The sequence below is a fragment of the Aegilops tauschii genome, chromosome 3 (assembly GCF_002575655.3).
Source record: "Aegilops tauschii subsp. strangulata cultivar AL8/78 chromosome 3, Aet v6.0, whole genome shotgun sequence".
Lineage (NCBI taxonomy): Eukaryota > Viridiplantae > Streptophyta > Magnoliopsida > Poales > Poaceae > Aegilops > Aegilops tauschii.
In genome coordinates this window covers 626,703,266-626,714,204 of record NC_053037.3, presented here as the reverse complement: position 1 = coordinate 626,714,204, position 10,939 = coordinate 626,703,266, and the positions used below count along the sequence as shown (strand labels likewise).

Sequence of the window (10,939 nt, the reverse complement as noted above, 5' to 3'; positions counted from 1 at the left end):
AATAAATAATAACTTTATTATTGCCTCTAGGGCATATTTCCTTCAGTCTCCCACTTGCACTAGAGTCAATAATCTAGTTCACATCGCCATGTGATTTAACACCAATAGTTCACATCTTTATGTGGCTAACACCCATAGTTCACATCGACATGTGACCAACACCCAAAGGGTTTACTAGAGTATATAATCTAGTTCACATCGCTATGTGATTAACACCCAAAAGAGTACTAAGGTGTGATCATGTTTTGCTTGTGAGATAATTTTAGTCAACGAGTCTGTCACATTCAGATCCGTAAGTATTTTGCAAATTTCTATGTCTACAATGCTCTGCACGGAGCTACTCTAGCTAATAGCTCCCACTTTCAATATGTATCTAGATCGAGACTTAGAGTCATCCAGATCGGTGTAAAAGCTTGTATCGACGTAACTCTTTACGACGAACTCTTCATCACCTCCATAACCAAGAAATATATCCTTATTCCACTAAGGATAATTTTGACCGTTGTCCAGTGATCTACTCCTAGATCACTATTGTACCCTCTTGCCAAACTCATGGTGAGGTACACAATAGGTCTGGTACACAGCATAGCATACTTTATAGAACCTATGACTGAGGCATAGGGAATGACTTTCATTTTCTTTTCTATTTTCTGCCGTGGTCGGGTTTTGAATCTTTACTCAACTTTATACCTTGCAATAGAGGCAAGAACTACTTCTTTGACTGTTCCATTTTGAACTACTTCAAAATCCAGTCAAGGTATGTAGTCATTGAAAAATCTTATCAAGCGTCTTGATCTATCTCTATAGATCTTGATGCCCAATATGTAAGTAGCTTCACCGAGGTCTTTCTTTGAAAAACTCCTTTCAAATACTCCTTTATGCTTTCCAAAAAAAATCTACATTATTTCCGATCAACAATATGTCATTCACATATACTTATCAGAAATGCTGTAGTACTCCCACTCACTCTCTTGTAAATACAGGCTTCACCGTAAGTCTGTAAAAACTATATGCTTTGATCAACTCATCAAATCGTATATTCCAACTCCGAGATGCTTGCACCAGTCCATGGATGGATCACTGGAGCTTGCACATTTTGTTAGCACCTTTAGGATCGACAAAACCTTCTGGTTGCATCATATACAACTCTTCTTTAAGACATCCATTAAGGAATGTAGTTTTGACATTCATTTGCTAGATTTCAAAAAATGTGGCAATTTGCTAACATGATTCGGACAGACTTAAGCATCGCTACGAGTGAGAAAATCTCATCGTAGTCAAAACCTTTTTCGACAAGTCTAGCTTTGTAGATAGTAACACTACTATCAGCGTCCGTCTTCCTCTTGAAGATCCATTTATTTTCTATGGCTTGCCGATCATCGGGCAAGTCAACCAAAGTCCACACTTTGTTCTCATACATGGATCCCATCTCAGATTTCATGGCCTCAAGCCATTTTGCGGAATCTGGGCTCATCATCGCTTCCTCATAGTTCGTAGGTTCGTCATGGTCTAGTAACATGACCTCCAGAACAGGATTACCGTACCACTCTGGTGCAGATCTCACTCTGGTTTACCTACGAGGTTCGGTAGTAACTTGATCTGAAGTTACATGATCATCATCATTAGTTTCCTCACTAATTGGTGTAGGAGTCACAGGAACAGATTTCTGTGATGAACTACTTTCCAATAAGGGAGCAGGTACAGTTACCTCATCAAGTTCTACTTTTCTCCCACTCACTTCTTTCGAGAGAAACTCCTTCTCTAGAAAGGATCCATTCTTAGCAATGAATGTCTTGCCTTCGGATCTGTGATAGAAGGTGTACCCAACTGCCTCCTTTGGGTATCCTATGAAGATACATTTCTCCGATTTGGGTTTGAGCTTATCAGGATGAAACTTTTTCACATAAGTATCGCAACCCCAAACTTTAAGAAACGACAACTTTGGTTTCTTGCCGAACCACAGTTCATATGGTGTCGTCTCAACGGATTTAGATGGTGCCCTACTTAACGTGAATGCAGCTGTCTCTAATGCATAACCCCAAAATGATAGTGGTAAATCGGTAAGAGACATCATAGATTGCACTATATCCAATAAAGTACGGTTATGACGTTCGGACACACCATTACGCTGTGGTGTTCCGGGTGGCGTGAGTTGCGAAACTATTCCGCATTGTTTCAAATGAAGACCAAACTCGAACTCAAATATTCTCCTCCACGATCAGATCATAGAAACTTTATTTTCTTGTTACGATGATTTTCTACATCAATCTGAAATTCTTTGAACTTTTCAAATGTTTCAGACTTATATTTCATTAAGTAGATATACCCATATCTGCTCAAATCATCTGTGAAGGTGAGAAAATAACAATACCCGCCGCGAGACTCAACACTCATCGGATTGCATACATCAATATGTATTATTTCCAATAACTCAGTTGCTCGCTTCATTGTTCCGGAGAACGGAATCTTAGTCATCTTGCCCATAAGGCATGGTTCGCAAGCATCAAGTGATTCAAAATCAAGTGATTCCAAAATCCCATCAGCATGGAGTTCCTTCATGCGCTCTACACCAATATGACCTAAACGGCAGTGCCACAAATAAGTTGCACTATCATTACTAACTTTGCATCTTTTGGCTTCAATATTATGAATATGTGTATCACTACGATCGAGATCCAACAAACCATTTTCATTGGGTGTATGACGATTGAAGGTTTTATTCATGTAAAGAGAACAACAATTATTCTCTGACTTTAAATGAATAACCGTATTGCAATAAACACGATCAAATCATCTTCATGCTTAACGCAAACACCAAAGAACATTTATTTAGGTTCAACACTAATCCTGAAAGTATAGAGAGTGTGCGATGATGATCATATCAATCTTGGAACCACTTCCAACACACATCGTCAATTCACCCTTAACTAGTCTCTGTTCATTCAGCAACTCCCGTTTCGAGTTACCAATCTTAGCAACTGAACTAGTATCAAATACTGGGGGTTGCTATAAACACTAGTAAAGTACACATCAATAACATGTATATCCAATATACCTTTCACTACTAGATTTTCCATTATAGCCGAGGGTCCAATCACCGTCGGATATATAAGTTCACCGTCGGATACCCTAATAACCGACGGGTCACTGTCGGCTACCTCCCGTCGGTCTTGCTTTGTCGGCCATTACACATATATCCGACGGTATCGTCAGATAATATCTTTTCCAACGGTAATAGACCGACGGTTAACCGTTAGACATAAATTGATCATCAGAAGCTCGACGACACTTATAGCCGATGGTTCCCCGTCGGATATTTATTTTCCTACGGTTATTGCCCCCCGTCAATTTTCTTAATAGTCGACGGTATACTTGACTGTCAAGGTTATTTATAACCGAGAGGAGTGCCAAACCGTCAGTTTATATGATTACTGATGGTGCATAGAACCCTTCGGGAATTCCTTTAGTTGAGAATTTTCTAGCACCATCAATTGTATAAATTCACCCATGTTCTGAAGTTCCTGTGGTCATATTATGTACCCAAGATGTTTGTTGCACCGTAGGAAATAAGTCACCCTTACAAATTGCTTGTATCGAGGGTTGTTGCATACCAAGAAATTGTGATTCATGACGATAGTATTTCAAAATATTGGCCTTTCAAATACATCTCAGAATCACACAACTACACATGATCAAAGAAAATATATTTTATTTAGCATAACAACAAGAAGTATAACATGTCTAATGAGGTGAATCAATATTACATTGGCCATACCGACGCATCTAAGAAGTGTCAAATGAAAAACAAAATAATGACTAAGATATAATGGTCCAAACATTGTGCATAAGCTAAATTGTCCATGAACTTCATAACTTCACTTGGTTGCATGACTCGAAGATCATCAGACTCATCACCATTATCGTCGTCTTGATCGTAATGCCCATCGCCATATATATAATCTCCCACATTGCCATAGGTACCATTGTCATCATTAGTATCATAGCATTATCACAACTCAATTTGTCTCCAATATGACTTACCAATACCTAAGAAACTATAAGACTTGTTATAAGAGAGATGAAAAATGATATAATGCAACTGACATTTAATTGAGCTAAAAGGAACAAACTTACTTGTTCAGGAATCATCTACACATTGACATAGAAATCACATCTTAGTAAGAATTATTAGTGTTACACCAGTACTTCAATCCTTTTCCAACCATACGTCTTGCAAATGGAAACTGAAAAGTAAAAATGAACAAAAATAAAATGACTATTGTTTTGCACCTTTTATGCACAGTGTTATACAGACTAGTACTTCTAGATCTTTGAATACAATTCACTGCTATTTGTGATAACTTGCTTTAGTAATCAACTCTACAAGTTAACCAAGAGGAACGGTTTATCAACTTAAAGTAAAGACTAAGTAAATCTAAAATCCACATCAACGCCTATGTGTTCATAAATCATTATATGGAGAACTAAAATGCCAAGGCGACACATACAACATGATTCAGGAACAAGATAAGATGGCAAATCTACCATCAGTTAAAGAAAAATCTGGATATGTGCCATTAAATCGACACAACTTTGAGGAAATATCATGGTAAGATCTTATTGTAGATATATAGAATTGAAAAGAACAATCCATTAGGAAATACACCATTCCACGGGTCATATGTGTCAGTTCATTGCCTCAATTGATGCCTTTTCCCCCTGACCTACACACACATTTCTCGACCCAAAGATATACATCAGGGCCAGCAAACATAACACACCCACAAGATACTAGAATGTCTTGGAACAGGTAGTTGTACGAAGCTAAACTAGTACTACTATTCTTATGTAGTAGTTTTGTCAGCATAGTTGTGTGAATCGTACATATTTGACATCCTAGCTAGCAAGGATTTGACATTCAGAATCAATCAGACTAGATTAACGTGGGTTGAAATCTTAGATTGCAGATAAGTACCTACTCCAAAATTACTGGCGAGTAATTGGTACGATGGAACCAAAGAGGTGGTACGTAAGTTCAACTACCAAAATTTGGCCATCTCACCGGTGAATGGGATCTGCTTTGACAATGATTCGTAGAAAATCCAGATGAATGGAAACATATGTACTCCAGCATGTCTGAATTAAGAAAAAGCAGATGGATGGGATTTGATTATGGTGATACCTGATACGGTACCTCTTCGATCGGAAGGATCAAACTTCTGGCTGGGTAGGGAGGAGACATTTCCTCGAGCGGCTGTTCAGCTAGAGATGTGGATCTCTCGCCTCCTTTACCCTGCATGCGAATGAGAACCGATCAGCGCAGAACAGCAGCCCACAGCGCCGGCCGCCCATTAGCACGCCCCGCCGCTCGGCCATCAGCCTTGCGCCCCCTGCCCCCCGCTCGCCCATCAGCCCGTGCTGCCGCCGCTCCCACAACAGCATGCGTGGCCAGTCGCCGTTTTCCGCCACCACCAGTCGCCGTACTTTGCTGCATGAATACAAAAAAATAAGAGATCAAGGCGAGGGGAGAAAGGAAGTCCCGGGGAGACAGAGGAAAGGAGGCACTGACCTAGCACCGTAACTTGCCGAGTGCTGTCGGTTGCTGCCACAACGGGTGAGAGATGGGATCTGGGTGGAGAACTGCTCTAGGATCCAATCGAGAGGTGAGTGGGAATGAGGCTAATCTGGAGCTGGGCGGTGGCAAGGTTCACGACGGCCCAGTGGGTGGTTAGAGGAAGTTGAGATCGTGGCTTCGTGCCGCGTGGGCTATTTCGATTTTTTTCCTTCGCGCGTGTTTTTTTTCCAATTGGTTTTCTTTTTTCGAGAATCATCTCGCGTGTCGGTTGAAACTTTCATCCCGCGCATGTTGACCACACTTAAAAATGTACTGTATCCCTAAAAACACTTACGAATTTATACACTTTGAAATATGCGTTGCAGAATTTTAAACTCAATAATGTGTGGATGGGGACTGACAAAGTGCACTCTTTTTTTCTCAAAAGGAGGATTAACACTGGCCTCTCCATGCACCCAACCACTTTATTAATTATTCATAAAAATCTTACAAATTAATAAATCAATAAGTCTCTAGCCGAGGACGATCTGGGCCTCACCGGCTGCCGCCGCCGCCACCGACCACGCCCAGTCGCACCGCCCTCCTCCAGTAGTTGGTCCTGACCGGCACCACGAACATCGTCACCGGGATCCGGCCACCGCACCCATTGATCGAATTAGGAGCAACACCCCCACAATTCAGGGTATCCTGTGCCCCTCGGAGACCGCTAGAGGAAGAGCAGTACCTGCGCCACCGCCGTTGCACGCACGGGTTTTGCCTAGTGCCGACCATCGGCGACGGCAGAGGGGAGGGGAGGAGGTGGTTCCAGCAGCTAGGAATTGGGTCCTCTCATGTCGCCCGCGCGAGGGGCGATGCGAGACTTGTGAGTCAGACGTATATGCTCAACATACCTAATAATAAGAGCTACCTTCGCTCACACGAATAAATGTGATACTTGGTTGAGTCCACCTTCATTGCTAAACATACTTTTATTCTTCCTACGTAAATTGAAAAAATTAATCCGAATGATAGATTATCTATCTAATTCACATATCACTAATGAATTGGAATATTTTTATAGTTGGTCTACTATCACCCCTAGTCTCAATCAGTGTTGCCTAGTTTCCATCATCAATTGGGTTAATATCTCATCTTACTATGTAATTTTATAGAAAACTTCCAACCTATTCATCATCAATCATGATATTACAACGTATATCAGAAATAACAAAAATTGCATGCAGATCCGTAGACCATCTAGCGACGACTACAAAACCTGAAGCGATCCGAAGGCTCGCCACCGTCACCACGACCACAGCAGCCACTGAAGAAAAGAACAACATATCACCTCCTCATCCAAGCTCGACGCGGCTCAATCGCTGATATGCAGATTTGTGGACCTCCAAGGTGGCTCACCAAAACTAAAGTCATTGTTGTTGGACGAATCAAATCTAGGCAACACCCCGGACACACTATCAAACTCAAGATCTAGCACCCCGGCACGACTAAGACGCCGATGGAGGAAACCACAATTGGCATCCATCAACCACGAACCCAGCACACGTTCCGTCTTTCAGATGTCGTCGATGCAGTCCACAATCTACATCCGCTCCTGCACTACCTCCCAAGCTTCGCGCCGATGTTGGGGCAGACGTCGTCGCAATGGTGGAGCCTGAGGACACATGTCCACCACGAGGATGCCACCGGCACACCATCCTTGCTTGAACGGGCTGGTTTTCAAAACCGCCCCCAACCATAGGGCCGATCGACTTGCTGGGGAAGGATTTGAAGAATCTTTATTCAGCGCCGCCATCACCGCCGCCGAAGCCAAGACGATGAGCAACCTAAAAACGAAGCTACTTTAGCCTAAAACTATCCACACACACACACACACACACGTGGATCCGGCGATCCCCCTAGCACCGACGACCGAGGTCGTCGGCGGAGGGGAGCCACCGAAGGACGACGGCGAAGGAACTCTCCTTGGGAGAGACGCTGGCGAGATCGCCCTTTTTCTTCCCGAGGAAGAAAGAATGACCACCGCTTAATGGTCGATTTGTTGTGTTTGTGGTGTCTAATAAGGATTGTACGTAAAGAATCATATGTATATAATGACTCTTTTTTAGTTTTGAAATACGGAACTCAGGCTTGTTATAAGTCACAATAGTACTAGTACTTCATGACCATCCGTACGTGTTTACTAAGGACCTAAAATGGTGATGAAAAATACGAACAGGTTCATATTGTACGAACATAGCCTCACCGATGTAGGGGAGGACAGCACTTTGAAACGGTAAGGCCTCTGTGGCTCCATGTGGCAGACTCTTTGTAGAAAGGGTGATGCCTCCCTTTTACTTTCTTGGTTAGGAGGAAAAAGAATGGTTGCTCTGCTTCGAACAAAAAGGATCATATGTACGTCTAGGATCGTATGCATAGCATTCCACTTTCTTAATTTAAAAAAAAAACAACACTCATCCTCGTTATAATTCAAGATGTAATTAATACTTCACGACACATTTGCATTTAATAACTAATATACGTGAAGGTCGGGGTCCTTCTAGACAAATTTGCATTTATTAGAAAAACTAAAGATACGTACAAGCCAAGTTACAGAAGTACATGACTAAGAAATTATCAAACTAGTACTTTTGTAAGTGCAATTTTTTTAAACATCATATTTGTATTGTCCTGTACCAATTTTGTTAAGCATCCTATATATTAATTGTGAAAAAGAACATAATGCACCCGCTTACAATAGCAATGCTAGATGTTAGTTCATGGAATCTTCTTATACTGAATTATCTGGAATATAACATCGGTCATTCTACATATGTTGTCCATTGAAACATATCATCGAGAGGGAAAGTCAACCGTCGGTTATCACTATACACCATCGGGTATTTTCTCAAATAACCGAGAGGCACATATCTACCGTCAGCCATGTCCTCTCATAGGTGAGAGTTTTGTTTTCACCTTCGGCTATTAAATTTCACCGTCGGGCATTACATGTAATCCCCGTGGGTGTGGCAAAAACCGTCGGGCATTACATGTAATCCCCGAGGGTGTACCAAAAACCGTCGGGCATTACATGTAATCCCCGTGGGTGTAGGGAAACCCATCGGGCATTACATGTAATCCCCGTGGGTGTAGGAAAAACTGTCGGGCTTTACGATCAACCGTCGGGCATTAAGTTGGATAACCGAGGGGTGGATTTTCACCGTCGGGCATTCTGGTATACCATCGGGTATTAGTCGTAATACTCGTGAGTTGACACTAACCGTCGGCCATTATAACTACCGTCGGCTATTATGGTAATACCCGACGGTCCGTCGGCTATTAGATTTCACCGTCGGAAATATGGGGATTTCTAGTAGTGTTTGTTCACTTTGCCATCCTTCTTATCCACCAAATTCTTGGGGCAGTTCTGCTTCCAGTGACTAGTCCCTTTGCAGTAGAAGCACTTAGTATCAGGCTTAGGTCCAGACTTGGGCTTCTTCACTTGAGCAGCAACTTGCTTGCCATTCTTTTTGAAGTTCCCCTTCTTCCCTTTGCCCTTTTCTTGAAACTAGTGGTCTTGTCAACCATCAACACTTGATGCTTTTCTTGATTTCTACCTTCGTCGATTTCAGCATCACGAAGAGCTTGGGAATCGTTTTCGTTATCCCTTGCATATTATAGTTCATCACAAAGTTCTAGTAACTTGGTGATAGTGACTAGAGAACTCTGCCAATCACTATCTTATCTGGAAGATTAACTCCCACTTGATTCAAGCAATTCTAGTAACCAGACAATCTAAGTACATGCTCACTGGTTGAGCTATTCTCCTCCATCTTGTAGGCAAATTACTGTCAGAAGTCTCATACCTCTCGACACGGGCATGAGTATGAAATACCAATTTCAACTCTTGGAACATCTTACATGCTCCGTGGCGTTCAAAACATTTTTGAAGTCCCGGTTCTAAGCCATAAAGTATGGTGCACTAAACTATCAAGTAGTCCTCATACCGAGCTTTGTCAAACGTTCATAACGTCTGCATCTGCTCCTGCAATTGGTCTGTCACCTAGCGGTGCATCAAGGACATAATTCTTCTGTGCAGCAATGAGGATAAACCTCAGATCACGGACCCAGTCCGCATCATTACTACTATCATCTTTCAACTTAGTTTTCTCTAGGAACACATATAAAACATAGGGAAGCAACAATGCGAGCTATTGATCTACAACATAGATATGCTAATACTACCAGGACTAAGTTCATGATAAATTAAAGTTCAATTAATCATATTACTTAAGAACTCCCACTTAGATAGACATCCCTCTAATCATCTAAGTGATCACGTGATCCAAATCAACTAAACCATGTCCGATCATCACGTGAGATGGAGTAGTTTTCAATGGTGAACATCACTATGTTGATCATATCTTCTATATGATTCACGCTCGACCTTTCGGTCTCAGTGTTCCGAGGCCATATCTGCATATGCTAGGCTCGTCAAGTTTAACCTGAGTATTCCGCGTGTGCAAAACTGTCTTGCACCCGTTGTATTTGAACGTTGAGCTTATCACACCCGATCATCACGTGGTGTCTCAGCACGAAGAACTTTCGCAACGGTGCATACTCAGGGAGAACACTTATACCTTGAAATTTAGTGAGAGATCATCTTATAATGCTACCGTCGATCTAAGCAAAATAAGATGCATAAAAGATAAACATCACATGCAATCTAAATAAGTGATATGATATGGCTATCATCATCTTCTGCTTCTGATCTCCATCTCCGAAGCACCGTCATGATCACCATCGTCACCGGCGCGACACCTTGATCTCCATCGTAGTATCGTTGTCGTCTCGCCAACTATTGCTTCTACGACTATCGCTACCGCTTAGTGATAAAGTAAAGCATTACAGGGCGATTGCATTGCATACAATAAAGCGACAACCATATGGCTCCTGCCAGTTGCCGATAACTTGGTTACAAAACATGATCATTCATACAATAAAATATAGCATCATGTCTTGACCATATCACATCACAACATGCCCTGCAAAAACAAGTTAGACGTCCTCTACTTTGTTGTTGCAAGTTTTACGTGGCTGCTACGAGCAGAGCAAGAACCGTTCTTACCTACGCATCAAAACCACAACGATAGTTCGTCAAGTTAGTGATGTTTTAACCTTCTCAAGGACTGGGCGTAGCCACACTCGGTTCAACTAAAGTTGGAGAAACTGACACCCGCCAGCCACCTGTGTGCAAAGCACGTCGGTAGAACCAGTCTCGCGTAAGCGTACGCTCAATGTCGGTCCGGGCCGCTTCATCCAACAATACCGTCGAACCAAAGTATGACATGCTGGTAAGCAGTATGACTTGTATCGCCCACAACTCAC

The 10,939-nt window shown here is 42.1% G+C and overlaps 1 long non-coding RNA gene across 1 annotated transcript; it reads right to left on the bottom strand.

Annotated features, from left to right (window-relative positions):
* Window positions 1-4,024: 4,024 nt before the first annotated feature.
* Window positions 4,025-5,246, bottom strand: LOC109771284 (uncharacterized). Its single transcript, XR_002234766.4, has 3 exons — window positions 5,183-5,246; window positions 4,135-4,244; window positions 4,025-4,055 (listed from the first exon to the last, which is right to left on the bottom strand). It is a non-coding gene; the product is annotated as an uncharacterized lncRNA (long non-coding RNA).
* Between the last annotated feature and the right edge of the window lie 5,693 nt (window positions 5,247-10,939).